The sequence below is a fragment of the Cyanistes caeruleus genome, chromosome 1 (genome assembly GCF_971803275.1).
Source record: "Cyanistes caeruleus chromosome 1, bCyaCae1.hap1.1, whole genome shotgun sequence".
NCBI classification, from domain to species: Eukaryota; Metazoa; Chordata; class Aves; order Passeriformes; family Paridae; genus Cyanistes; species Cyanistes caeruleus.
The window spans coordinates 32734701-32761149 of NC_141701.1; the positions used below are offsets into that span (position 1 = coordinate 32734701).

Consider the following 26449-nt stretch of genomic DNA (forward strand, 5'->3'; position numbering starts at 1 on the left):
CTTCCATGCTTCCTTTCCAGTTTCCCCAGATTCTAGGAGCGCTTCTGTCTGGGCCACCCTACCACAGATCAGGAGTCCTCTCTTGAACACATGTGTTAGTGGATTCATCACCAGACTCTCTTGTATTTAGGCCTGGCTGGCACCTCAGGCACTAAGTGATCAACTCAATGCCTTTTTGTACTTATTTGAAAACAAGCACTTGAAATAAAGTTTGTGTCTATGTCAAGCCCTATACTATGCGAAATGCTGTCTGCTCTTGGTTTTAGGAGGGAGGTCTGAACCACAAACCTGCTGAAAGATAAAGTCTGCTATTGGGAAAGCATATGAAAACAAATTGTTGCTTTTCAACCAACATTTGTAAGATCGGCAGCAGTATTTTGAGCTAGATATGTTTGACTAATTCTGTGATGGCAGTCCTACAGATGCTTGCAATAATAAGGGAAGAGTATTTACAAAACCCTTTTTGTCTGGAATCTGTGGGCAGAGATCTCGACCTGGTAACTGTACAGGGAAGATTTATGTGCATGCAGCACAGAGTTCCTAAAGACGTTTCCAATGTTATTTCAGGAAACTGTTACAGTTCCACCGTGGTTTATTAACTTCCTCTATAGATTGACTGATTTCAGCGTGGGGAGTGTTTTGTCGTTGCATGTTAAATGAGTGGTGCTGCTTAAAATTTTTGCTAATGAGGACACCAGATGCGGAACTTCCCCTGGTGCCCTTGGCTATGGGGATTTGTTTCTAGCAATGTGTCATCTTCACTTCAGTTCTCAGTTACATCGAAGGCATTACTCAAGTGACAAAAATAGAAAGATTATTGCTCATGTATGTATGCATTGGAGTTATTTGCATGAGATTGACAGGGAATGCCTGCCTGTCCTTACAAACAAGCCAAAAAAGGAAAATGCCGTATGATGTTGCAAAATGGCACGTGAATTACCTCACTTTCTCATCTCAGTCTGTCTCTCACTACAACTCATGTTATAGACACAGTGAATACACTAAAGCTTGAAATGGATCTGTCATTTTCAGCCAGAGAACTCTTAAGCTTGCTAATCCATTGGAAAAATAGCTCATTCCTTTGACCAGTGCACACTATCAATTGAAAACAGTATCAACACTGAAATTTTATAAAATAAAACAGAGATATACATAGAGAAATATACATATTCATATATATGTGGGTTTAAATTTTATGTTTATATATACATAAACACACACCTATTTATAAATAAATATAAATATAAATACAAATGTAAATGTAACTATAACTACAACTATAACTATTACTATAACTATAACTAACTATAACTATAACTAACTATAACTATAACTATAACTATAACTATAACTATAACTATAACTATAACTATAAATATAAATATAAATATAAATATAAATATGAATATAGTGATTTTGTAGGTATCTCAGGCATACACATCTATCTAGATACAGAAACCAAAAGGTATTCTTACAAAATAATGTGACTATGAAGAAAAATCACTTTCCTTCAACAGATCAAACCAAGAGTTATGAAGCTGCCAATAGACAGTTAAAACCAGCATATAGAGTTAAAATAATTGACTGAATTTTAATGACTTAAAGTGAATAAAAACAAGGGAGTAAAAAAAAAAACCAGGCTGCAGAAATTAACAAATACAATTTTATTTTTTAAACACCTACCAGCTAAGTAAATTTGGACTTGCCATTATTTTATATATGTATAGTCCTGCCTTCTGGAAGGCTGAATATCTTCTGTGAGAAGTTCACCAGATACAATTTTTAATGTCTAACTATAAAGGGAAAAGAATGTAACAAATTTCAAGCATTAGTGGACTTGGGTGCATGGCTAAGTGCATTTGTAGGGGTGTGTGCATATGAATACACATGAGGATGAAATGTGGGAATCAAAGAACCAGAATGATCTGGACAAAAGAAAGAGCAACTTGGCCAATTATTTGTTTGATGGCAGGTTGCTATTATCAAAATTTAGTGACAGATTTTGAAGTCAGAAACTAAAGGAGTTGTTTCATTCCAGACTGAAGTGAGAGCTGGAGGCTGGCCTCCCTCCCTCTGTGAGCTGAATTTCAGTTGAGGTCATGAGAAACCCTAGCCAGTAATAAAGTGCTCATTAAAGGCTTGTTGGAAGTTTATGACATCAACCTCGCAGCAGTTGAGGAGAAAGCAGAAGGTGTTAGTACAAGAGCCATTTACAAACTTTTCAGGCAAGTTTCTGTTGTGGCTCACTTCTGAAAAGCCCTGATTCTTTCCATATCATCTGTGATCCCAGTGTGCAACAGGAAAAAACCATGAACTTCTGACTGCCAACAAAACCCCTCTCTTGTGTCTTTCTATTGCCTTGTGGACAAATCAGACATACTGGAGAAATAACTACCCTGGACCAGCGCTTCTGTCCCCCACTAACAAGAGTTCCTAGAAGGCCATTAAGAGCAATGAAAACTAAGTGTAAGGTGGTCTTTGTTATCTCTGTACTTGTAAATTCTCAGGCAAAGCAGTTTTAAAGGCTTGGCATCTTAGATGTCAGACCAGTGCATATGAACACACACAATCACTTATGGAAATTTGTTGGCTGAGTATTTCCTTTCATGCCCTCTGGCATGGGAGACTTAAGCACACACGTCAATTTATTTTATCCTCTCTCCAGCCCACACTTGTAAATAACAACTAAAGCAGTACTGAAGGCAAAGACTTGGCAAGCTTAAAAAATGTAGTAGATGGTTGCAGTGGCAGAAAGAATAGCCAGTTATAAAAGCAAACACTAAGAAAAATGAAGTGTTTTAGATGCATAAACCCCTCAGGTTGTATAGCTCAGTTTTAATGGTATTTATCAACTGATCTGATAGATTGACTTAGAATAAATTCTGACTGCAGTATGCCCATGAGCAGATGACAGCATCCTCCACTGCCTCTCTCTCACTCTAAATGATATATTTACTTATCTTAATGCCTTGGATACGGAGATGATTTCAAGAGTAAATTTTCATGGCGAAAGACCGTAACACGTGATATCAAAACAATTGAGACACAAACACCTTAAACTGGTACTAGCAAGCAAAGGAACAGACTGCTACATGTATTTTTCTGAAATAATGCTGAATCTTTCTTCTCTTACTTTGGTAACTTAGCCAGAAATGCTTTGGTAATGTGGTAAGACATGAGATCTTTAATTTAGAATAGATCAGTGGTAACAGGACCTTGTTACTCTCCCTTTGACGCTGACCAGGATAACCCACTCCAAAGCACTGTGCAATGGCATATGGAAAACATGAGTATTTTCCTGGTCTGTTGTTTGCAAGACAGAATTTTGATCCTTCACCTGGGACAACATAAAGCAATTATGCCCACCTTGCTTCATATGCCTAGGTAATTCTACTGTTTCAGACTCATTTTCAATTTGTGACAGTGTGTCCCTTGGGTCACCAGGCTTGACCCTTTAGGTTAACCTGTGAAACTTGAAACTTCACAAACTGGGACAGTGGAGCACAGCTTCACACATTGATAAACCATCTCATATTCTTACCCTCTTAAAATCCATTTCCTTTCAATTTCCATGGCTGGCTGTGCTGGTGGTTGTTTTTATATAAGGTTCATGACTGATTAGCATTAGCATCTAATCTGAAAAGAGCAGTTTAGCAGTGTGAGGTCTCTTACGGACAAAAGGACTCCTCTGAAGTCTTTCTAAAGGACTTCAGCATATGTTGTTTGAGAGTCATTCCTAAGTGTGGGTTAATGATTTTTCTGGCTCAAATGTATTTCTATACCCAGATCACATTTGGGAACAATGATAAGAGGAAGCTATGGGAGAGTTAATTATGTCCTGTCTGTCATTCATGACATATTAAAAGCTTCCACTCAACATTACAGTTTTCAGATTAGATCCAGCTTCACCTACTGTGGCAATTACTGTTAATGTTTATTGCTGGGATGGGAGAGATTAAACTTGACATTACCAAACAGCATGATATAGTTAGGTGTATAATGGGGAAGGCTTAAAGTAACACATGTGTCTTACTAAATCGTTGTTAAGGACCTTTTAAAATTATTTATTTTTAATCAATTCTGTGGGATTTTTTCCCTGACTGAATATAGATCAATGCTAATTGTAATCAAATATCACAAAGTTTTACCTTCAATATTATAAATCTGCTTTATCATATACTCAGTATTATCTCAATACAAATATCTGATTTTTATATGAAAAAATCAGTTTATTTCAATGTGATGTGACAGAAATAATTTTTAGAAAATACTGTTCCAAAAATAATCTTGCTTTGCTTTTCTTTTATTTTTGAATAAATGCTACTGGAAATTTTAGAAATATTACAAAATATCCAATAGCTGAAATTCCATTTAACTTCTGGTAGTAGTCATATTTTTATTACAATTTTTATATACAAATGCATGTATATTCCTTTAACTCCCTACAAACATAAAGAAGAATACATTTTCTTTTTAATTTTAATGTAATTTCATCATGAGAAGACATGAATTATGCAGAATTTTTGAAGCCAGGCTAAGCTCAAAAGCCACATGGTTAACTCAGCAGTTCTGGCAAGTGTTTTGTTATTGTTAGTGGTGCTGTATTTTGCAAAGCAATTCAAAGGCTATTGTCCTAGGATAGCCTGTTTGGAAAAATATGACTTTGATGTTACCTACCATTAGAATTCTGAATAAATCCTTATACAAGAGCAATTTCCTTATGTTCAAATTCAACACTATAATGCTCAATGCTATAGATGACAGTTATGATAAATACTATAAATTCAGTGTTATAAAATGATAGGAGAAATCTCACAGACCCTCACTGAGGAATCATTTTGCTTCAGCAGCCCTGAAAAGTTAAAACTAGACAGTTGAACTTAAGCCTATTTTGGTTTTGCTGCAAAGCTGTTTTTTGGGCTGGGTGAGCATTCATTATGTGCTGCAAAATTAGACCAGAATTTCCCCTACAGTAAAATCAAAACATTGTTTTCAACAATATGTTTTTCACTATTGAAAAAGCAAAGTCGGCAAATAGGAGACAACTGGTGAGCAGCTTAGAAACAGTTGAGGGCTTAGAATAATCACTGGAGAATAATCCAGAGCTCCTGTGCATGTCCATGACCCTTGGTGGAGCCAGGAGGGAGGTAGGATCTCCAGGAACTGGGGAGGAGGTCTGATGCCACTGAATGGCTGTGCAGCTTGTGGTCAGCCTGAATTAGATGTTGGATGAGATGATCAATTTGGGTTCCTTCCAACAGAAATGGTCCATTCCATTCCATTCCATTCCATTCCATTCCATTCCATTCCATTCATTTCTTCCCATTCCATTCCATTCCATTCCATTCCATTCCATTCCATTCCATTCCATTCCATTCCATTCCATTCCATTCCAGGAGAGGCTTTAAGGAATGCTGATATTCAGCATACACATCATGGTTTAAACCAGCTCTTGGTTTAATTCCACTAAGAATCTAAACTAGCCAGTTTACAGAGATTTGGGGTTTGGTTTTGATTCCACCTAACTCCAGAAACACTACAGAAAAATTAAAATTTGAAAACACAGCAGCAGTGTCAGACACTGAGTTTCTAGTTCTCTAGGATGGGGTCCAGCTTCACTGAAATTCATGAGAATGGGATCTAAACCAGGATGTGGTCCCTACAGCTGCTGTCTTGGGTTTCCTTCCCACTTGTAGAAAATAAGCCAGCCTCTTTTAACAACCAGAAACTGCCTTTTTTACACAAATATCTATTCTAAGCATGATTTTAAAGGCAAGTCTAGACAACATTAAACAAAACTAGACCTTTACACATGACATAAAGGAAAATAGGAACAGTCTCCTAAGGCTTGAACAAAGTGTTAAATGTGACATATGAAAAAAATCTGCAGTAAAATGAAATTGTTCAGTGGACTGCATTATTAATAGCGTAGTTAAATGTGAACAAATAAGGCAGGGAACTGAATGAATAAATAATCAATTTTAAAAGGTCATTTTAATAGTTCAGAACCTCTCTATGGGATAATTTGGAAAGGAGAAAATATTGTATTTTCAAGCTATATTGAAATAAAAACATATTTATAGCTACCTAAAAGGTAACTTTAGGTGAAAGTATAATGCTGGAATGTAAGTTGAAAGCTTTGAGCTCCCTGAAACTATAGACTAAAGCACTAGCAAACTAAACATGGGTCTTTTAATTTTTCCTGCTAGCTTAGTTAAATTCCATACAGTTTTCTAGATGAGAATTAGGGGTTTCAATTCTGGAACTCACAACATAGTTTTGGTGCTTCCCAATCCCTGATTGCACTTGCATGATGTCTCTTGTTGCTTTTTCAGTAAGAAAAATAACTTTATGCTCACAATTCAAACTACCCTTACACAGTACTGATAACTGAAATTTGTCTGCTGTGTGCTTAACACATAAGGCAGAGCTGGGGATATTTCTGTGATTCAGCACAAGGTATACCATCAAATCTTTTTGAATAAATCTATGTGTCTGTGGGCAAGTGCTTGTAACAATATTATAACAATTACATTTCTAAATGGTCACATAGCTATTTGGTTGGTCTGAGTTGCAGGATGGAGTGGAAGAGTTGGATGGAAAAAAAACATTTCAGCAGGTTTTTGGAAGGCGTGAAAATCATCTAGAGTTCAGACTAATTGGAGTATCTCCAGTTGGAGAATACCAGGAAAATTAAAACAGTTTTTTGACACTCTGTGTTACATCTTTATAAAGTTTAGTCATGCATTTACAGCTTTATTCTCTGTTTCCATTTGCTACCATCTTTGTGTTGCAGGACATTTCCAAGCAATTGCTGGTTGTGTTCCCTTCTGTGAAGAAAAGCTGATCCCTGCCACAGGATTTCAGGGACATGAGATGATGTTTTATCTACACAGGGGTTCACCCACCTCACCAAATTAACCACTGCTTCTGGTGGCAGTGCACCATGTACCACAGCAGGCAATGCCCTCCCTGGCATCTGCAGCTCCCAGCCAGGGGCTGCAGTGCCCACACTGCAGTGAACACACAGGGAAACTTCCCATACTCCAGGCTGGATGGGACCACCTGCTCAGGCAAACAATATGTGAGAGACCAAACATTTTAGGGCTTTATGAAGCTAGCAAATCTGCACCAGCCTGAAAAGGTAACTAAGCTGCATTTAGAGGTTATGCCTTCAAGAAGAGTCATGGCTTTCTTTGGTTTAGATGTGGCTTCAACCACATTCTTAAACTGATGTCTCAATATTACATAAAAGCTCATGCTGACTACTTAAAGAAAATATTCTGAACCACATTCAAGGATACCCATAGACTGCCTTTAAACCAGGTTTGTCTCATGGAAATTTTACAAATATTGTAATCTCTTTCTTTTCCTAGTTTTCTCCCTAGATATGCCATGGTAAGTACAATCTCTTGTTCATTGCTCTCCTGACTGTGTACAATTCAGTTGTGAAAGGCCCAAAGCTGCTACTGCTCTGCAAAAACTGTATTTCTGATTACTTTATTGATACTTTTATCAGCTTTGATCTTAGAGGACTGCCTAACTGAGTCCAACTCAATCTAGAATTGGAAAAGTATGGATATGGAACTAGTCAGGACTTGGCCTGGTATAAGTTGTTTTGTAGATATAAAAAGGCCCCTTATGGATCTCTGTAATGGAGCCTAAGACTTCTGAACATGAGCATATTCTCTCATAATTGATCTCAACTGGATGCACAACAATGAATTGTAATGTTACATTGGAAAATCCTTAAACCGCTCCAGATGGCCATAAATCAGAAAAGCTGGTGTTGGCTGCTGGCACTGAACTTTGGGACAAGACTTTAACCTTTGAAATCCAAGTATTAAATAAGAGTAAACTCATCCAGAATATTGGTATTTTGGTAGGTTCAGAAAATCATTACTGTGTAGAAAGCACCTTAGAGATTCTGGCAAGAAAATACTACAGAACTCTAATATGTTATACTGTTGCAATGATATCTTGAACACTTTCAGGTTCTTGAATACCTAAAATAGTTGATGAAGATGAATGAGCTGATTAAACAGAGGAAAGCTTAATATAGCTCTGTAGTGAACATCACCAGTAGTGGAAGAGGAGATGGAGAAAAATGTGTGACATTTTAATTGAATGCTAGAAACGTATATGTTTATTAAAAGGTTATTGTGCCTCTATATGCCGATGTTCTTCATAATTTGTTATCACTTTTGAATCGTCCTCCAACAAAAGGATGTTATTGTGAAACACTGTAAGAAAAGACACATATTTCACTTCTTTTTTGTGATTCCCACTGAAAACTACTCATCATTCTAGATAAATGTGAGGGGAAGAAGCAGGCTGCAAAAAACATCAAGATAAAGAGCAGGATGTTCTATACTCTTAAGTCCTAAAGATACTGCCCTGTATTCTGGACAGGTCAAAGAAAACAGTGATTTCTCACTGGGTGTCTATTTTCAAGGATATATAAGTTACAGCTTATTTTTTCTTTCCAGACTTACTGACAATGCTGTTTGAAGAGATAATACTTTTAAAATCTAAACATAAAAAAATCCAAACAAAACAAAACGATTTTCCTCTGATTTGCTGTCACAGAGGTTGATTTCGAGTTTCTGGCTATGGGCAGGAAGAAGTAAAAGCCAGAAGCAGATAATGGAGCTGGGGACAACATGCTGGGACAGGACAGCTTTTACCTTGACTTATAAGGAGCTTTTCAGGTTTTGTTGGTAGTGGACTGAAAGCAGAGGTGTAGGAGAGAATTCTGGTCTGCAACAGTCAATAACATAGTCAGTAACCTCTGAGTAGAGACTTCCCTTAATGGCTGTGTAGTGTGAAGAGGACAATGCACTACATATTGTGCATTTCATCAGTATAATTGACATGATAACATTGTTTGGGATAAAAGCAGCAGGAAAAGTAGGAAGTTTGATGAAACTGTATTTTTTGATACGTAAAAATCTGTAGGTGTCATGCCCATACTCATAGTCTCTTTGTTTGATATCAAACCTATACCAGTTAATATAGGGCTATTTGAACAGATAATTTCTGTCTTCCACTGAAATATTGCATGAAAATGAAACAATCAGGCAAATAAGGAATGATCAAAATGTCATCCATGAAACAAAATATTTTCTTATGTTGATTTTGTTCTTCTACTGATTCTGTTTCTTTTTTTCTATTCTTCTGAGTTTCTGTTCTTTCTGAGTTCTGTTTTTCTGAGTTTGCAAAGATTTTTCCAACATGAATTCCACCTTGGAAACTGTGAAAACCCATCTATATGTTTGGAAAATATGGCTCCACTAAATATCTCAGATATTCTAATTTTTTATTAAGACTTGAATATTTTGCTACCATGATATTTTGTTGTGATAATGTCACCATGTCATAAAGTCTAATTAAAATTTTTATATCTATTAGCCTTACTCAGCCTTTCTTTTATAATTTTAATAACATATTATTTTTTGTATTCACTGGGATCACTCTAATTTCCTTTGGTGTAAACCTGAACAGAATTTGACCTAATGGATTATATTTATTGCTATTATAATTTCACTTAGTTTAGTGGCTTAGCTAAAGAGTAAATTTTTTCTAACATATAATAATATTTACTTTTTATAGAAAAGTAAATTTTGAAAAGGTATTCCAGCTATCAATATTTCTTTTCATGACAGCAGCCAGTAACTGAGATTTCCCTGACAGTACCAGAAATAACAACAATTTTTTTCAAGTCCTTGCTTCAATGCGTTTCAATTTTAAAACAGCTTTACTGTTCTCAGAAGAAGACTTTTTTGTAATCTGATTTATAGTGATTTCAGGCACTTGGCTGAAAGCAAAAGGGGGAGGAAGAAAGGAAGCAGCCTAAAGGGCAAAATCAACTAGGATTCAGCTCTATTTATAATTGGAAACATCATAATATAATGCCTTCATTGGCAGTTGTCTCCATGCTGAAATGACATTATGACCACTCACAAGATCTGAAATGAATTATAAAACAATCAGAGAGAATTAGCTTTTATTGATCCATTCAACTAGACCAATAGTTACAGCATTTTATTTCTATGGGGCGATCTATGCTGTAACTTGTTGGTGTAGAACCAGAGTGTTAATGACATTACCTGTCATTTTTAACAAGGATGCACCAAGATAAATGCTGCAGCATGCTACAAAATGAATAGGAGTAGAAATTAAACATGCTTGGCATTCTTTGCTTTTCACATGCTGTGCAATGAAAAATTCTGAACAAGGGAAATACCAATTACACTATTCCAAGAAAAGGCTGTAGCTGCAACAATGTGTATTTTTAAGGTGTGACATTGTTAACACCCAGTGGATCCTTACAAAACGCCCCGCCATCCATGTTGTTATCCAGGCAACAATTCAAAAGCACAGGAAAATACTTAAAAATACAGAAATATAAAAGCCTTCAGAAGCTTCCTATGTGGTTGTCACAAAACCTTTAGAGCAACCTTCCAAAATCAAGCTAAAAACTATCAGAGTATTCTTTTATTGGAAACTAAATGATAGTGTATACAGTACAGATTTTCTAAGCTGAGAATATAATTAGTACAGTCACAAATGTACTCACTGATCATTTTGCTATTATTGCTATAATTAAAATTCTGAGTTTTAACCTTTTACAAACTGCAGGTAGAACAGGGAGAATTTTCAAAGCATCTTTTTACTTGGAAGAATACATTGTCTTGGTATTGTCTGGTTTCTCTGTACTGAAATGATGGCAGTAAAAGACAAAAAGGTAAGACTACCACAACTCAGGGTGACACTTTCAAATGCTCTGGGTGCATATGTGTGGTTGGTATCTTTTTTTGGTGATGTACACAGCACCAATCTATTCATGTTATAATATCTTGTCCTCTTTCTTTATAGCAAAGATTAAAGCACCTAAAAACAAGAGATTTAAAGTGTAGGACTCAGATGTGAGTCCAGATGGGAACTGAACACTGCCTTAAGAGGACTGACAAAAGGAAAATGGAGTCCTCTTCCCTGACATTCTACAGACCTTCATTTTATCCTCTGTCTCCAGACCGAAGGGGTTTAGTCTTTCATCCTTCCTCACATGGAAAATATCCTTTACCTGTGACCATTTTTCTACTTTTCTCTGAAGTCTGATGTTGTTCTTATATCTCCCTGAAGATGGAAGAACCAGCAGCAAAGGCCAAATTAAAACCTCTCTTCATGCCACAGCCATCCCATGCACCCAATCCCACTGATACACAACATGGCACTGTGGAAAGCTTAGGCTGGACTCCCATTGCTGCAGCCCCTTTTGTGAGCAGCCATTGTGAGCAAATTCAGGTGTAATATATCCTGTTTATCTGCAAGAAGAAAGCACATGTTTTTTTATGATCAGGTCTTCGTCTGGGGAAAAAAAGACTAACGAATGGGAGATGGAGAAATGAGTATTTGCAAACTGATATGCAATTGAATAGAATGAATGCAAAGAACATTACATGCAATCAAAACCAGGCGGTAGTGTCTCATCTCCATTCTGAACAGGTTACTATGACTCTAGATGAGGAAAAGTGGTGAGAAGAATGTATCTGGAATTCCAGAAGAGGAATCATAGGCCACAGGTTTTGTGTTGGGTCCATTTCTGTAAAAGTGCACTGACAAGGCTGCTTTAGCTCTTAGGATAATTTTCCTGCTTTTTTTACCCCTGAGATTTCTCTTCAGACTTTGTGAAAGAAAGAAAAAATGTTGTGTGGAAGAAGAAAGAGTAGCCAAAGTAGTGACAAAGAAGACAGAAGAGACTATTCAAACCCTTAGCCTAGAAGCATATCTCATATCTTCTTGTGATTGTGATACTCTGAATGTGAGAGCTGTTTGAATTTTCCAGTGATAAGACTGATTAAGCATGCATTGCATTAGAGAGCCTTAGATTCAAAACCAATGGAGTATGTCTAAGCCCATTCCCAGAAAACAGCCAGAGAAATGCAGATAGATGCTTAGCTGACTGCCTTTCCTATTAAATATATTGGCTTTGAAAATAGTGAAACATATCCCATTCACAAACAAGTTGCTGAACAGCTTTATGCTGTATGAAAGTCACTAACAGACCACTTTCACAGCCATGGCAGCCATTGAAAGTAATTTGTGGGAACTTCAGCTGATAAAATAAATTTCAGGTTTCTGACATTTATGGAAAATAATATACTTTCAGAATTTCATAATGATAGAGGAAAGCTAGGATTTCATGAAATTGCAAGTACAGCTATAAAGTTGCTGGGCTGCTTTCCCTGTCTTTTGAAGAGGCACATCCTGAAAATGGATACTCTACGCAAGAATGTAGTTCTGGAAGAAGCATTACATTTTCTATATATTAAGACTTGAAGTTTCTCTGTTTCCCCTGTTTATCCAAACATGTGCAGAGGTTTTTTTTCCTTCTTCACACTCAGCACAACGTACAAGTTAAGCATTTTTCTTCTTTATAGGATGTGGCATAATTTTCTACTTGCAGCAGAACATACAGCAACTCCTTGCTAGTCAGGCTGCCAATCACACATTAAGAAAAAAAGCACAACGACTTTTAGGGGTGAATTAATGCTTCTGATGTTAGGCTGCTTGAAGTGCAGATCCCTACACAGCTCTGTAAGCATCCCAGACTTTTATCTCCAGTTCCTTACAGCTTAATAGCCTAATTTTAAGACTGATAGCTAAAAATCTAATGGGGCAGAAAATAGATTTTCCTTGTGCATTCAACATTAGTTGTCCTGCTGAAAGTTTATGGGATGAAATGAGCATCTGCCCAAGGGATGAAGAAGTCATAAATATATTTATAAATAAAAGTGGAAAGAAAATATTCAATGTCAATACCTACAGTTGTCCAAAGGCTGCATGATTTCCCTCCTTTTCTATTTATATCTCCTGCAAGTTCTTTCTGGATACTTCATCCTGTGATCCCTTATGCCCTCTCTTCATCTATATCTGTGTGTAAAAATAATTGATAAAAAGGGTAAGAAAATGAAAGTATTGTCTGGATGGAACATAAACTAAACAGGAATGTCATGAGTAGTTTTATGTTAAGCAGGTACTGTACTGAAGCAGGGAAAGCTACAGCTGTGACAGCTCAAAACTAAGAGAACCATTTGGAAGTATTCAATAACTAGAAAATGAGGATCTGAAGAAGCCATGGAGGGGGAGAGGGAGAGAGAGAGAGAGAGAGAGAGAAGCATGAGGGTACTTGCTATTAGGAGCTGGGTGTACTGGAGACAGCAACCATCCATCAACAACTTGTTACCAGAGTAGAGAAACAAGATTTTTTTTACATGCAACCTGTTCCAGACAAAAGACACTTTGCTTTTGGCATTGCAAAAAGTGACTTATGTGACAGTAGAGATAATTTACACCTGGTCAGAAAGTATCTAAGAACTAGAACTTTACCTCCCACTGCCAAAAAAAGACTGGAACCTTAGGTAGGAGACACATCTGTTGAACTGCCAGTAACTGGGGATGGAGTATGTCCCTGAGAATCATTTATGCTTTTTTTTTTTTTTTTTTTTTTTTTTTTTTTTTTTTTTTTATATAAACCCTTCAAATTCTGGATACTAAACACTTCTATCAAATGGACATCTCTTCAGGGCAGGAAAGCATTCAACTGAAATGGCCAAATATGTCAAAATACATTTATTATCCTGTAATGAATGATATAGGTGGAGTGGACCAAGGGAGAGGAAAAGAATTACACAGCAAAAGAGGGACTTACTGTACTATGAGCAGTGTATAGTTAGGGAGCTTACATAAATTATAGTGTATTGGATTTCAGACAAGGTCACCAGATTTACCCAGCACAAGACTGATGAATTCAGAAGGAAATGAGAAATATTACTGCAGTACAAAAAGAGCTTCAATCCAGCCTGTACAGTCCTTCCCTTTGCATAGAGATCATTTTGTTACTAGTTTAATCAGGACATTTTAAAGTAGCAAGTGACATGCTACACTGCCATTGAAAGTACCTTTGACAATAAAAACCTTAACAACAACTGTTTATTTAAGAAACCCCTTTTTTACATGTTCTTTTATCTCACTGGTTTCTGGTTGCATCATCCTGATTTGATTGTATTACAGCATCTGCTTTCAAACTTGTTTTCCTAGTCAATGAAAGGAAAAGCACAGAAATTAGAGAAATGGAAACTGCAGGTAATTTTTCAAGCTTTCAATTGTTTTATGTTTGGCCTGAACAGCTGTAATAAACACCTTACAAGAAGCAATGGGCTGGAAAGAACTTTCTTGTTTGATTCACAAGGCGTCATTTGGAGTTATGGGAAACTAAAGAAAGGGCTCTGATCAGAGCCCTTTTTTTCTTTTTTTTTCCCTTTTTTTCTTTTTTTTTTTTCCTCTATATATTAACAATGAAGGTACTAAGTTTCACAGCCTGAAGAATTCAATAACTTAAATAAGATCAACCAAGTAGCTAAGATAATTGTGAAAATTGTCCAAAATGTGAAAAGAAAAAAAAAAAAAAAGAGGACATGAAAGCAATAGAGAAATGCTGTATTTTGTTGAGTTTCTGTGGCTTTAATGGACAGTTCAGAGCTATGACAATATAAACAAACGGAGTATCCAAAAGTAGCTGTCCAACCCACTGTTGGGTTTCTCCGTTCCAAACTCATTTATGCATGTTGCTTTACAGATGGTAATAGATAGCATCAGTGTTCACACACAAAAGACAAAGATGCCTACTCTTGTTTTACAGCAGACCTGTGTGCAAACTGGGAAATTTTCAGATTTTCTGGACACTTTTATGAGATGTCTGAGCTCTGTCCAAGCCTTGAGATCCAAAAGGGAACTTTTAGATATCAGGAGTCCCCTACAGCTGGGAAGCAGCTCGGTACACGTGTGTTGCATGATCAATAGGCCATGAACAGGAGATGCCATTCCTCTGAGTCTCAAAGGCAGCTCTCCCCTTTACCTTAGCCTGTGAAGAACCCAGTCAGAGACACAGCTGTGCACAGAACCAAAGGCAAACAGTAATTGCTGGTTTTGATACATTGGGAAGTGACAGAGGTTTGCAGGGCCTGTCAGCCTTCCTTGGTGAGCCAGCAAACACTGAGGTGCTCGACAGCCCTGCTTGCTGCTTAAAGCTGAGAGGAAATCCCAAGGTGCTGCAGAAGATGCCTGGCTCTGCTCTTGAGTGGCGTATCCTGCGATGCCACTGGGCACTCAGCGCCAGCCTGCGCTTGGAAATGCTCTGCGCCTCGCCACATCTTCCCCCAGAGAGCAAGTCGCAGAGTCTCATGTAAATAATGCATTTGGAGATTACTTTTACAGCAGGAATCTGTTCTGATCAAACTAAATTTTTGCTTCGTGAAATATTAATTCACATAGGGATTCCATTTTTTCCTCAAAACTTTCAGTCATCATAGTGCATAGTCTCCAAAGGTGACCTTACAGAAATATTTTGGTACTCTGTTGTAAATGGCCTAACCTGCTTCTTCTTGGTCACTTTAATGAAGCTTAATGAGAATATCTCTTCACCTATACCTGGCCACACAAAGCTGTCTATCTAATGTCTATACATTAAGTAACTGATTTTGGCATGCAGAATTTGCATAGAAAGAAAGAGATTCTTGCCTTTTTATCTGCTCTGCTAAATCGCAAACCCACTGTTAAACTGCAAAAGGTTAATGAAGTCCAGACTTGTCTGTCAGGTTCCAAAGTGGGAAAAATGTCAATTGCTGTTACTTAAAAATGTCATTAGCACATCCATTTAATTATGTATGAGAGACATGGTTACCACAGAGACTCGTGTGCCGTGTGAGCAAAGGAAAGTTTATTAGAAGTGAGGTTGGAAGTCCCTGACTAACACCCTGCCCACTCTCACTACCCCAGCTCTGTGCAGGCAGGCAAACATTATGTACATTATGGTCATTACTGGTGACTCTGAGTTAGGAAGATATATATGTGAGAAAGTAAAGGAAAAAAATATGTTTGGAAAAGGGATGTTCAAAGCTTGTGGCTGGAAATGGCAGTTCCTCACAGATTTTTATCTACTCTCAGAACAGAATATGGGAACTATGAATTCATGGGACTAAAGAGAAAAATGCCTACCTTCCTGGGCCAGCTAAAGTTCTTTCAGATTTATCCACCTCAATACACGTGGGTGGCCAGTACTGTTTCCATGCAAGACTGCTCATTGTGCATGGCAGCATTAAGGCTGCAGCTGGTGATGGGTGTTCTGCTGGGGTTTGAAACATTTGCCCAAAGCAGGAGGGCTACATTTCTGACTGATATGACATTTTGCCAGCAGACAGGTTGTGATTTTAAAAGCTGTTCTCCTTACCATAGGAAAACCAATGACTTCAGATAACAAGACAAAACCACAGAACAAGGTGTTATCCTTGCTTTGGAAAGGATATCTACTTATTCAATATTTTCGGGTTTCAGAAGGCTTCGATGCTTTTTAAAGATAATCCTTTTTGCTATTTTTCAGCTTTTCACTACTGTGCTGTTCTCCTCACTGTACCAAGAGGAATCATAGAATAGAGTTGAAAGGGACCCATAAGTATCATCAAAATCCAGCTCCTGGCCCTGCACAGCAGAGCTCCAAAAGCCATATCGTGTGCCTGAGAGCATTGTCCAAACACTTCTCAAACTCTGTCAGCCTTGGTGCTGTGACCACTTCCCTGGGGAGCCTGTTCTAATTCCCAAAAACCCTCTGGGTGAAGAACCTTTATTTTCCTAATATCCAACCTAAAGCTCCCCTGACACAATTTAAGGGCATTCCTATGGTGCTCACCCTGGTCACCACAGAGAAGACATCAGTGTCTGCCCCTCCTCTTCCCCTCGTGAGGGAGTTGTAAATTACAATGATGTCTCTCCTCAGTCTTTCTTTCCAGGCTGAGCAAGCCAAGTGACTTCATCTGTCAGCACACAGCTTCTCCTCAAGACCCTTCACCATCTTTGTAGTAGTAATTTCTTGAAAAAATTCTAGCAAATCAAGAAGTCCCTCCTATACTTAAGAAAAATCTGCAAACTTTAAAATGTATCTAAATTTAAATACAAATATATAAGTGAGAAGTCTATAGAAGTCTTTCTTGAAATGCCAGATCCAAATCCAGACTCTGACTTCTGTCCTAGCTCCAGATGGTGTTTCCCAGTATAACTCTGTTTTCAGTTGCTTTTACTTTTGTCAAACTTGAATGAAGCTGAAAACATAAATCACCTAGCCCACGTGTTATTCAACAGTATCATAATGATGGCAGGGTTTTTTGGGTTGTGACATCTGCGTAGAATCATGTCTGCTGCTTGGTGCTGTGGTTGCTGTCAGCTCTGTGAGTCACTGTGACGCTGCAGGCGGTACAGGGGAGCCCCCTCACCAAAGCCAACTTTTGTACTATATAGTTCACACCCATACAAAATGTATTTTTTGGAACTGCCAACAGGTGCAGCCCTGCTGCAAAGACAGCCAGTCTGCAGCTCTTGTATGGTGCAGCTTGGAAACAGTGCTGGTGCAACTCCGGCACCACAGTAGTGCTGCTGGGCTGTGCTTGTGCAAAGATGCTGCCCTGCTCTGAGCCTTGCCTGGCTGCAGGGGGATGTAACCCCTCATCACCATCCCTCACCAGGGCATCCTCTGCCCCTGGAGTGGCTCCAGTCCAGAAGGAGCCAAAAAAAGGGTGCCACACGCCCTGTAGGGTTAGGAAAGTTGGTTACAGCTATGTGTTAGGGAGAATAATGTACTCAGAGAGTTATAATTTTCACTCATGAAAGATAGTTTTTCACTTAAGATTTTTATTTATTAGAATCACCTACAGTAATTTTTTTTACAGACTAAATACGGAAACAGCCCAAAAGGCAGTCTTCTTATGGAGGAGGAAGGACTTTTTCCCAAAGGTTATTTCCTTTTACCTCACTGAAAAATGATCACAGAAATCTACTATTTCTCTAGCTAATCTCTCTGTTTAGAGAACCTGGGTGACATAGGGTCAGGCTATTCTTCAGTGACAGCTGGCTTGCATAATCACCATGTCATACTACCTGGCTCATTTTCTGTTGGTGACTGAAAACCCCAGAGAGGGTAATTGGAGTTGACCATCGGAACATTTTCATTGTAACTGAAGAGAGCCATTACAGCTTTGCTATTGAATATATATACTATACTTGTCTCATCTCACTGGGTATGCTATGAAAATACATATTGGCCTGGGGTTTTTTCTTCTGTTCCTAGTGCTAGCTTTTCCTCTTTTTGATTATGTTTTTCTATGGAAAAAATTAATGGAATGTGATAACACAGTGTATTATAGTGTCATGTTGTTTTAATGGTCTCTGGCTCCTCACTCTTCCCACCCAACATCTCTTTGTATTTTATTGGTAAACAACACACTCATGCAAAATCAGTATTTTGTCCTCTGAAGCAAATTTAATGGTGTGTCTATAAGTGGATTTTAACCACAAGCAGAATAATGTAATCTTTGAGGCCCTAGATTTTCATGACTTTAAAAAATATTTTGCCAAAATGGGTTTGCAGTCTGAAAGATCAATACTGGGAGCAGATAAATGTTTTGCACAAAGTGGGGAAGAACACCAGTTGCATGAATAGCAGATTTCAGTGAAAAGAATGTGGGTAATAAGCACCAGATCCTCTTTCTTCCCTCTCAGTAATAAAGCATTTTGTACTGCTTAATAGAAAATCTCACGCACTTGGAAAACAAACACCATATACCTTGATTCAGCGATGAAAAAAATTAATTTTATGACATTAGTTAAAAGTACTAATTCAGGATGTTAGTGTTCCAGGGTTTTATTTCTTGTCTTCTCTAGAAAAGTTCATTTGTTAATGGGATTGCACATTGAGGACAGAAATTATGACTTGCGTTATTCTCATTGTTCTGTTTGTTCTCACTTCTTGTATTTTCTGAGAAATCTGCATCACACACTAATGACAGCGGTTCCTTTTCAATAAGAAACAGACCTTTTGAGAATTCATACTTAAGGCATACAAAAGAACAGTGTGTGGAGAGTTCTCTTTCCATCTTCAGTTGCTATATTTATCTTCTCAAATCCTTTGTATATCAACGAAGTAGAAGTAAAAAATTACAAAAATAGGCCTTTCACTTTATCAACTCAACTGGTATATGATAACATGCATAGGTTGGGTGTGAGTCCATTTCTTTCTTTCAGTGCTCCTGTTTGGGGAAGAAAATGTTCCTTCTTTGGGTAATAACTATTTTGAGCTCTGGCAAAGAACTCAGATTCTTAAGAGATCATTTATATTACAAAGGCTCACTCTGTACTTCCTCAGTGCTTAGAGGCACATTTCAGCTTCCAAACCAAAATCTTTTTATGGTTTTTTAAAACAAATTAGGAGTTTTACTTAGGGTTTTTAAAAAGAAGAATAAATCATGTATGAAAGCTAAATTAATGTACGAGTCTTTCTAAAACAGAGAGAAAGTTGTTCCATTCTTCTCTACTTTCCCAACAGTTCTCTGAAATATATTTGACTCTCACACAGTGTCTCTGTAAAAGGGATTGTATTTCTTAAAGCCAAATGGGAAAATGATTCATAACATCCTATTCAAGATGACAACTGGGCTGATAGTCTAGCTAACTACATATCTATTTCCAAATGTACTAAATTTAAATGGATGCAATCACAGTTTTTAGTACATACGTGATGTTGCATGACGGCCAGACAGATTAGATACATTCTTGCCATAGAAGAGTCTAGCGCACCAGGCAGTGTTTATTCCTACAGCTTAGACCACCCCATTCAGCCTTTTTGCATAGATGTTCAGTTCACTTGAAGGCCAGGGACTGTTTTTAATAAGGCTGATGAAAAATGCACTCGAAAAATAAGGATGCAACATGGTAAATGTCCTGCCATATTATAAAAGGGCTTTCTATTCTAATGTCTGAAAAAAGCAGCATTTTGATCTTCAGTATTGATTTGGTAAATTTTCAAGTATTCTATTTGACCTTTTATGAAAGACGTATTGCTCTGTTTGAGCTGATACGTTATCAAGGTGGAAAACTGTTTGTCCTTCTTAAATAACCAAAGGAAAGAATGAACCTCCTGTACTGCAGATAAATATAGATCAATGGGACAAGAATAGGAGGAAGAGAATCTGTTTGGAAGTATTTTAAGACATCCTTTCTTTTCCATTATTAGTGCTTGAATCCTGTCATTTTAATTGACTTAAATAATGAATTTACATCCAGCTTGGTGCTTTGAGTCATGTTTATAAAGTTTAGTCTTCATGCTGGTGTGTGCTTTCAGTTTTTGAGAAAGGCACTTGGCTGTGTCAGTGAGTACCCTGTCCCCAATGAACTGTGTGAGATATGTTTGCCATGGGCAACTGCCCCTGACAGAGCAAGTCCAGCTGTCTGCCTGATGTGACTGCAGGTAGAAGAAGGGCAAAGAAAGAATAGAAAAGCATGAAAAGGAGAATAAACCACCCAGAAGCTATTCAAATTATACTGGGGAGAGGTGCTTAGGGAGGAAGCTGAGATGCTACAGGAGCCCTTTCAGGAGAATCAAATCAATGGGAGTGATGGATAACTTGTCTACAAATTATATTTAGGGAAAGACATATTGTAGAGATTAATTTAGCAAAAAAAAAAAAAAAAAAAATTAAGGAAATTTCAATTTGGAAATGAAATTTCAATTTGGAATTGAAATTTCAATTTGAAATTGAATTGAGCCCTTCTAACTAAGCTCAACAAGCACTTCACAGGTTTGGTTTTTCCCCCCATTATTCTGATTAATAGTTTCTTACTCCTTCCATGAGGCTCAGCATGACTGGATCTTTGATGGCCCAAGAAAGTGAAATTCCAATAATTTTGTATTTGTGGATGGAAATACAAGATCCTTTTACCAACCAGGCAACAACTACTAGTAGAAATATCCAGATGTCATGCAACAAATTTAAAACAATGAATATCTTTTCTCTTGCATTGACACACACCTGTGGTGACTTCTCAGAGTGTTTTAAATAATATGTAAACCTGTGTGTTCTTCTGAGAAAGTCTTTCCTACTGTTATAATTTTCTGTGTCTATTGTCCAAGTAGCCTCTACCTACTGTTCTCTGAAGTATCTAAAGACTCTGTGTGTGCAAGCCAGGCAGCTACTGGGGCAATCCAGCACTTGAGAGACACTAGCAGATCCCACTAGAAAAGGCTCTGTACTTCCAGCTGAACCAGGCTTAAAGAGGTGTGAGTTATGTTTCTAATTTTATTACTTTACTGACTTCCACTTGGGAGCTGTCAGTCAGACTCATACTGCCTAAAGGACACCAGAGGCTTCATGTTGATCTGAGAACGCGTTCAAAGCATCTGCCCAAGGAGATGGAAAACTGAAATGCTCTCAGGTAAAGAAACATACTTCTGGTATGCACAAGGCACTGTAAAACCTGTGCCTTAGAAATTTGTTACTGGTTTAACCCCAGCTTTCAACCAAGTACCATGATGCCACACAGTCACCTTCCCCTGGTGGGATGAGGAGAGAATCACAGAACCATGGAATCATAGAAATTGAAGGGATTGGAATGGACCTTAAAGATCATCTAGTCCCAAATCCTTGCCGAGGGCAGGGACACCTCCAAACAGACCAGGTTGCTCAAGGTCCTATCCAACCTGGCTTTGCACACTGCCAGGCTTGGGGCATCCACACTTCCCTGGGCAACCTGTTCCAGTATCTCACCATCCCCACAGTAAAAAGTTTCTTCCTAATATCCAATCGTAATTGGATAAATAAAAGTGGGAAAACTCATGGTTGATATAAAAATGCTATACTGGTTGAAATAAAGTAAAAAATAAACATAAAGTGAAAGTAATAACAATAATAAATCAAATGAAAAAGATGAAGGGAGAGATAGGAAGGAGTAACACCCAAGAAAGACTAGTGATACACAATACAATTGCTTCACCAGCTGCTGACTGATGTCCAGCCTGTTCCCAAGCAGCAATCCTAGCCAGCTCCCCTGATTTATACACTGAGCATGACGTCCTATAGTATGGAACATCCCTTTGGCCAGTTTGGGTTGGCTTTCCTGGCTGTGCTCCCTCACAGATTCCTGTGCACCTGCTCACTGGCAGAGCATGGGAAACGTAGAAGTCCTTGCCTACTGAGCAATAACACCATTTCAACAACATTGTCAACATTATTCTCTTACTAAATCCAAAACTGAACCAACTACTAAAATGAAAATGGACCCTATCCTAGTGAAAACCAGGACAGTGGAAAACACAAGTAGAGACACCTTTGTGTGAGAGATGGATGCAGCTGTAAATGTGCCACTGCTGCACCATCTGCACATCACTCATAACTGCTTAACTTGGGAGAAGTTTGGAAATAAAACTCTTCATACAAATAATAAATAAAAGGCCTTTCTTTCTGTGTTACTTCTCTCACTGCTTGGGTCCTCCAAAGTTCTGCTAATACTACATTCCAGGAGCAAAAGTTATTCTAGGAGGGTTTTCCCTTCTAATACAACAATTTTTGTGTGCAGTAAATACTCCCATTCTTTTAATAAGGATTTTGATGTATTAGGGGTTTGCATTTCAGTATTAATTTACAGGTAGCTTGAATCACTTCTATCTCAGTTTGGAATCCCTTTATGAAATTAATTAAATCTGAAAGGTCATCTGAATCACAAGGCTGTAATCTAGAATTTCAGATGTGCAAATTCTAGAAATGTTTTAAAAATATGTTTGGTGGTTTAGTTTTTGTGATTTTTTTGGTTGCTTGCTGGCACACTTGGCTTCGTTTTTTTCAGCACAGATGTAGTGCAGATGGATGCTTTGCAAATGTCTCTGTGTCTCTCTGGTATTTGGGACGGTATCTAAACACTGGCCAATGCAAATCCATTTTTTAAGATTACAGAACATAAGATGCTGTTTAGGTCACAGTGCATAGCTGTTAACTGTGGAAACTTATTTCAAAAAGAGAAGGAAAACAATGTAGGGGAAAAAGAAAATATTTTCCTGTAGCAGGTGTGCTCCAAACCCAGTGGGTGTTACTGTAAAATACCTGGATCTCATCTGAGTATTGATATCAGGCCACGAGGAGTATTTGGGACGATGATCTAAATCAACATGACACTTCACAATATTTCTCAAGTCTGAAAGACAGACCAGGGTTTACCTGTTTTCTTTGAAACCCACCAATGTCCACTTTGTTCTGCTGTTTGGATGGCCCACCTGTGATTCCAGCTCATGCACTCATAACAGAGAAAATGTAACTGCGCACCTGTGCAGGAGGTGAACACGAACTCTTCTGCATCATCTACACAAATAAAACGTGGCATATCCTATCTCAAGTTAGATACATCCTTGAAACACCAAGGTCAGTAGCAATTGCTTTGTGCTTCATGTAGGATCAGTGGAGAGGAACAATCATTGCAGGAGGTCACTCTGGTCTTCACACCTGAATGCTCTGCAGAAATTCTTGTCTCCCTCACTTGCCAGGCTCTCCTTTGCCAGTAACTTAGGTATTCCTTCCAAGAGATGTTGCTTCAAGCATTTGAAGGTAAACCTGATTACAAAACCTGAGGCATTGCTATGAGTGGGAATACCAGTAAAATTTTTCTGGAATATTATATTTTCTGTGGCTGAAGCCTGATGTTGATGGTTTTTTCTAAATAAGAGAAAAAGATTGAAATTACTACCCCTGTATTTCCAGTAGGTGTTGTTCACTTAAAAAGTCCTTTCTCCCTGTTCTGTTTCTGAATTCACTAGAAATGATCATTTGGGGTACTTCAGTAGAGGAAAGAGAGGAATGAGGTGCTAACTATAACACATTTAAATGTAGATATACTAGATACCCTCTTCCCTCAAATGGGAATTAGATATTCCCTCATTTATAGCTGTATGAGAACACACAGGGCACATCTGTTTCTCTTTACATCACTTTTATACTACAGACCATTTGATTAAGTGAGATTTTGTGTTCATGAATGATAAGAGGAAGATATTAATGGTTTCTTTGGTACATTGAACTACTTGTTGTGTGTTTTTCATGGTGCACATGCTAGGGGGCTGCTGAATCTGGCAAACTGGCAGAGGGGAAGCTGCCAGGTCTCCACACAACCAGTAGCAGGGCTGAGCACATGTTCCCAGTAGGCAAACATAGAGCAAAAATACACATTACATGTATGTACACAGAGAGAGTACAGACAAAATTGTGGCTGTGCTCCACACATGAGGCTCTGCCCAGCCCAGTGTGCCAGGGATGGGTGGCAGAGCAGTGTTTGAGAGGCAGGAACTGCACCAAAGGGGGCTGAGGAGTTTTAAGGATTGGAGGGTGAGCTGTCATGGGTCTCCAAGACTGATAGCCCATCATCATCTATGTTGTCATTCATGTTCTTTAAATAATCAGCTGCTGGCCTTTTAGCTTCCATGTATCCAGTCATCACTCTGACAGGAATTTCAGTATATGATAATTTGCATGCACCACATTAAGCAGGCTGATAAATTAATGAAAAAATTATTTGGGAGACTGCTGAGTGAACAAGGCTCTGATTTGCCTATACCTGCCCTCTAACTATCCTTTGCTTTTATATGATCCAACAACTGAAAATGTGGTGTAGATAACTATTTTAAGAAATCAAACTTCAGGTTTTTAATCATGATTACTAATGGCAAGAAGTTATTCTATCATTCAACATTTGTTGAAGCAGAAGTCATTTGTTTTTTAACAACAGTTTTCTGTAACAATAGCTACTTCTGCACGTGCTGAAGCTCTGCCCACATAAGTATTATCTTTTCTTTCAGTTCTGGTGTACGAGAAAAGGAAATGTGTTTTCCATCATTGCCAAATGAAATACTTGCAGTCATGGCTCCAGTGATAAGGCAACAGCAAGTGACTTTTTAAGTGACTAAAGACAAAGCAGAAGTGCTTTGATTAAATCCAGCTTTGATTAAGCACTTGAATAGTCACTATGATCAATTTATGAATAATCCAAGGATCAAAGAGAATCATGAATATGCTTGGTCTAACCCTTCCAAGTAACAAATATATCAGTATAAAGCAGGATCAGGAACAATTTGTGAACAGAGAAGTGTTTAATTTGTCAGTTATCTGGTCATAGTGAGTAATGTGATCAGCTCTGATAGAAGAGACAGAGCATTTTCAAAATAGAAAAATCATCTTTTTTTTTTCTTCCTGACAGGATCCAAGAGAAATCTGAGAGAGCTGCACTATGTAGCAGAGTTGAAACAACCCCATGAAGAATATATCATTACTGCTGCAACACTGGCAGCCTAAGAAATTACTGAGCAGAGGTCAGAAGGATTCAGCTCCAGGGCAGAGCTGCCAGGGAAGTCTTCCTGAGCAGACCCATGATGGCTCTGACATCTGAGTCTGCCTCTGAGCCTGTGGGAGCATAACTTGAGGCATTTGAAGCTTTCCTTGGATTCACCTGGGCTTCATTTAGCCTTCCTCAGTGTAGTTTTTCTTCCCCATGCTCTTCCTCCAGTACTAGCTGTATTTCAGGAGTAATGACTAATCATGAAACTGATATATAAGGACTGAATTTCCTTCCATAAAACCCCCAGATATATCCACTGCCGTGTTACAGTACAGGACACCCAATGCAGAAAGTCATGGACAGAGCAGAGACAAAGGAAGGTGGACAAAAGCAGAATTGAGGCATTTCTAACTTCAGAGTTAATTTTGAAATGGCTCAGTGCATCTGAACTTCCCACAAACAACACTGTCAATTTTTTTTCTATTTTTTTGTAAAATACTCCATTCTTACTCTAAACGGAAACATAAAATAAACTCAAAAATGAAAAATGCAGCAGCAACAACAATCACCAGATCACCCCCAAAAAAGAACAAAACAATCTCAGCTCAAATCCTCTCTGAAGCAACTTTTACCGCAGAAAGGGAGAAGAGCTATAGAAATCACGAAGGCCATTAGGACATAGTTTCTGGCATATGCAAGCATGCAAATAACAGCTCATGAGGTCTGAAATTGCCAGCAGGTATCTCTGGATGATATCAGACACGACTGAATGCATAATACTTCCGGATGAAAGCATATAACCACAGAAGAAATATGTTCCAAGATAGATCCTTGGCAGGACTTTGAAATTACTTACCACTGGAAATGTTGTAAGCATTTAGTTGCTGAAACAAAAGCCTCAGCTCAGATGTCTAAAATGCTTTTGGGAAGTGCAACCCTATGAGGTTAGGAAGCAAAAGTAAATCACTGGTCAGCAGATATAAACAGGTAGCTTTGGGCTGTGCCAGGACAATTTTACTGCTCTATTGCAAACCTGGGATGAGCTCTTGTTTTATTGTAGCTTTTGCCTTTTCAAGCTCTAGGTTCAAAGTTTGTAGTCATAGTTTTGTCAGAGCCAAAAAGCCTTCTGGATGAAATACATAGGCATAGTTCCGGCTTCCAGACATTTTGAAATTCAGTTTCTGGTTTATTGCTGTAAAATTTTTGTGTCTCTGAACAGTTACTTAGTCACACCTTCTAACCAAGGCTAATT

General features: G+C 38.1%; 1 protein-coding gene across 33 annotated transcripts in view; it reads right to left on the bottom strand.

The window, feature by feature from the left end:
- The window catches only part of KCNB2 (potassium voltage-gated channel subfamily B member 2), a 330276-nt gene that overhangs the window by 198042 nt on the left and 105785 nt on the right, over positions 1–26449 (bottom strand). For 16 of the 33 annotated variants that reach the window (XM_086885232.1, XM_086885299.1, XM_086885172.1 and 13 more), the window contains one exon: positions 12830–12936. The exons of 12 other annotated variants lie outside the window; for them this stretch is intronic. The gene's annotated coding sequence lies outside the window, so the exon portion shown is untranslated. Of the gene's footprint in view, positions 1–12825; positions 12937–26449 lie in introns of all 33 variants that reach the window. 5 more of the 33 variants (XM_086885233.1, XM_086885284.1, XM_023920899.2 and 2 more) reach the window with 1 other exon arrangement.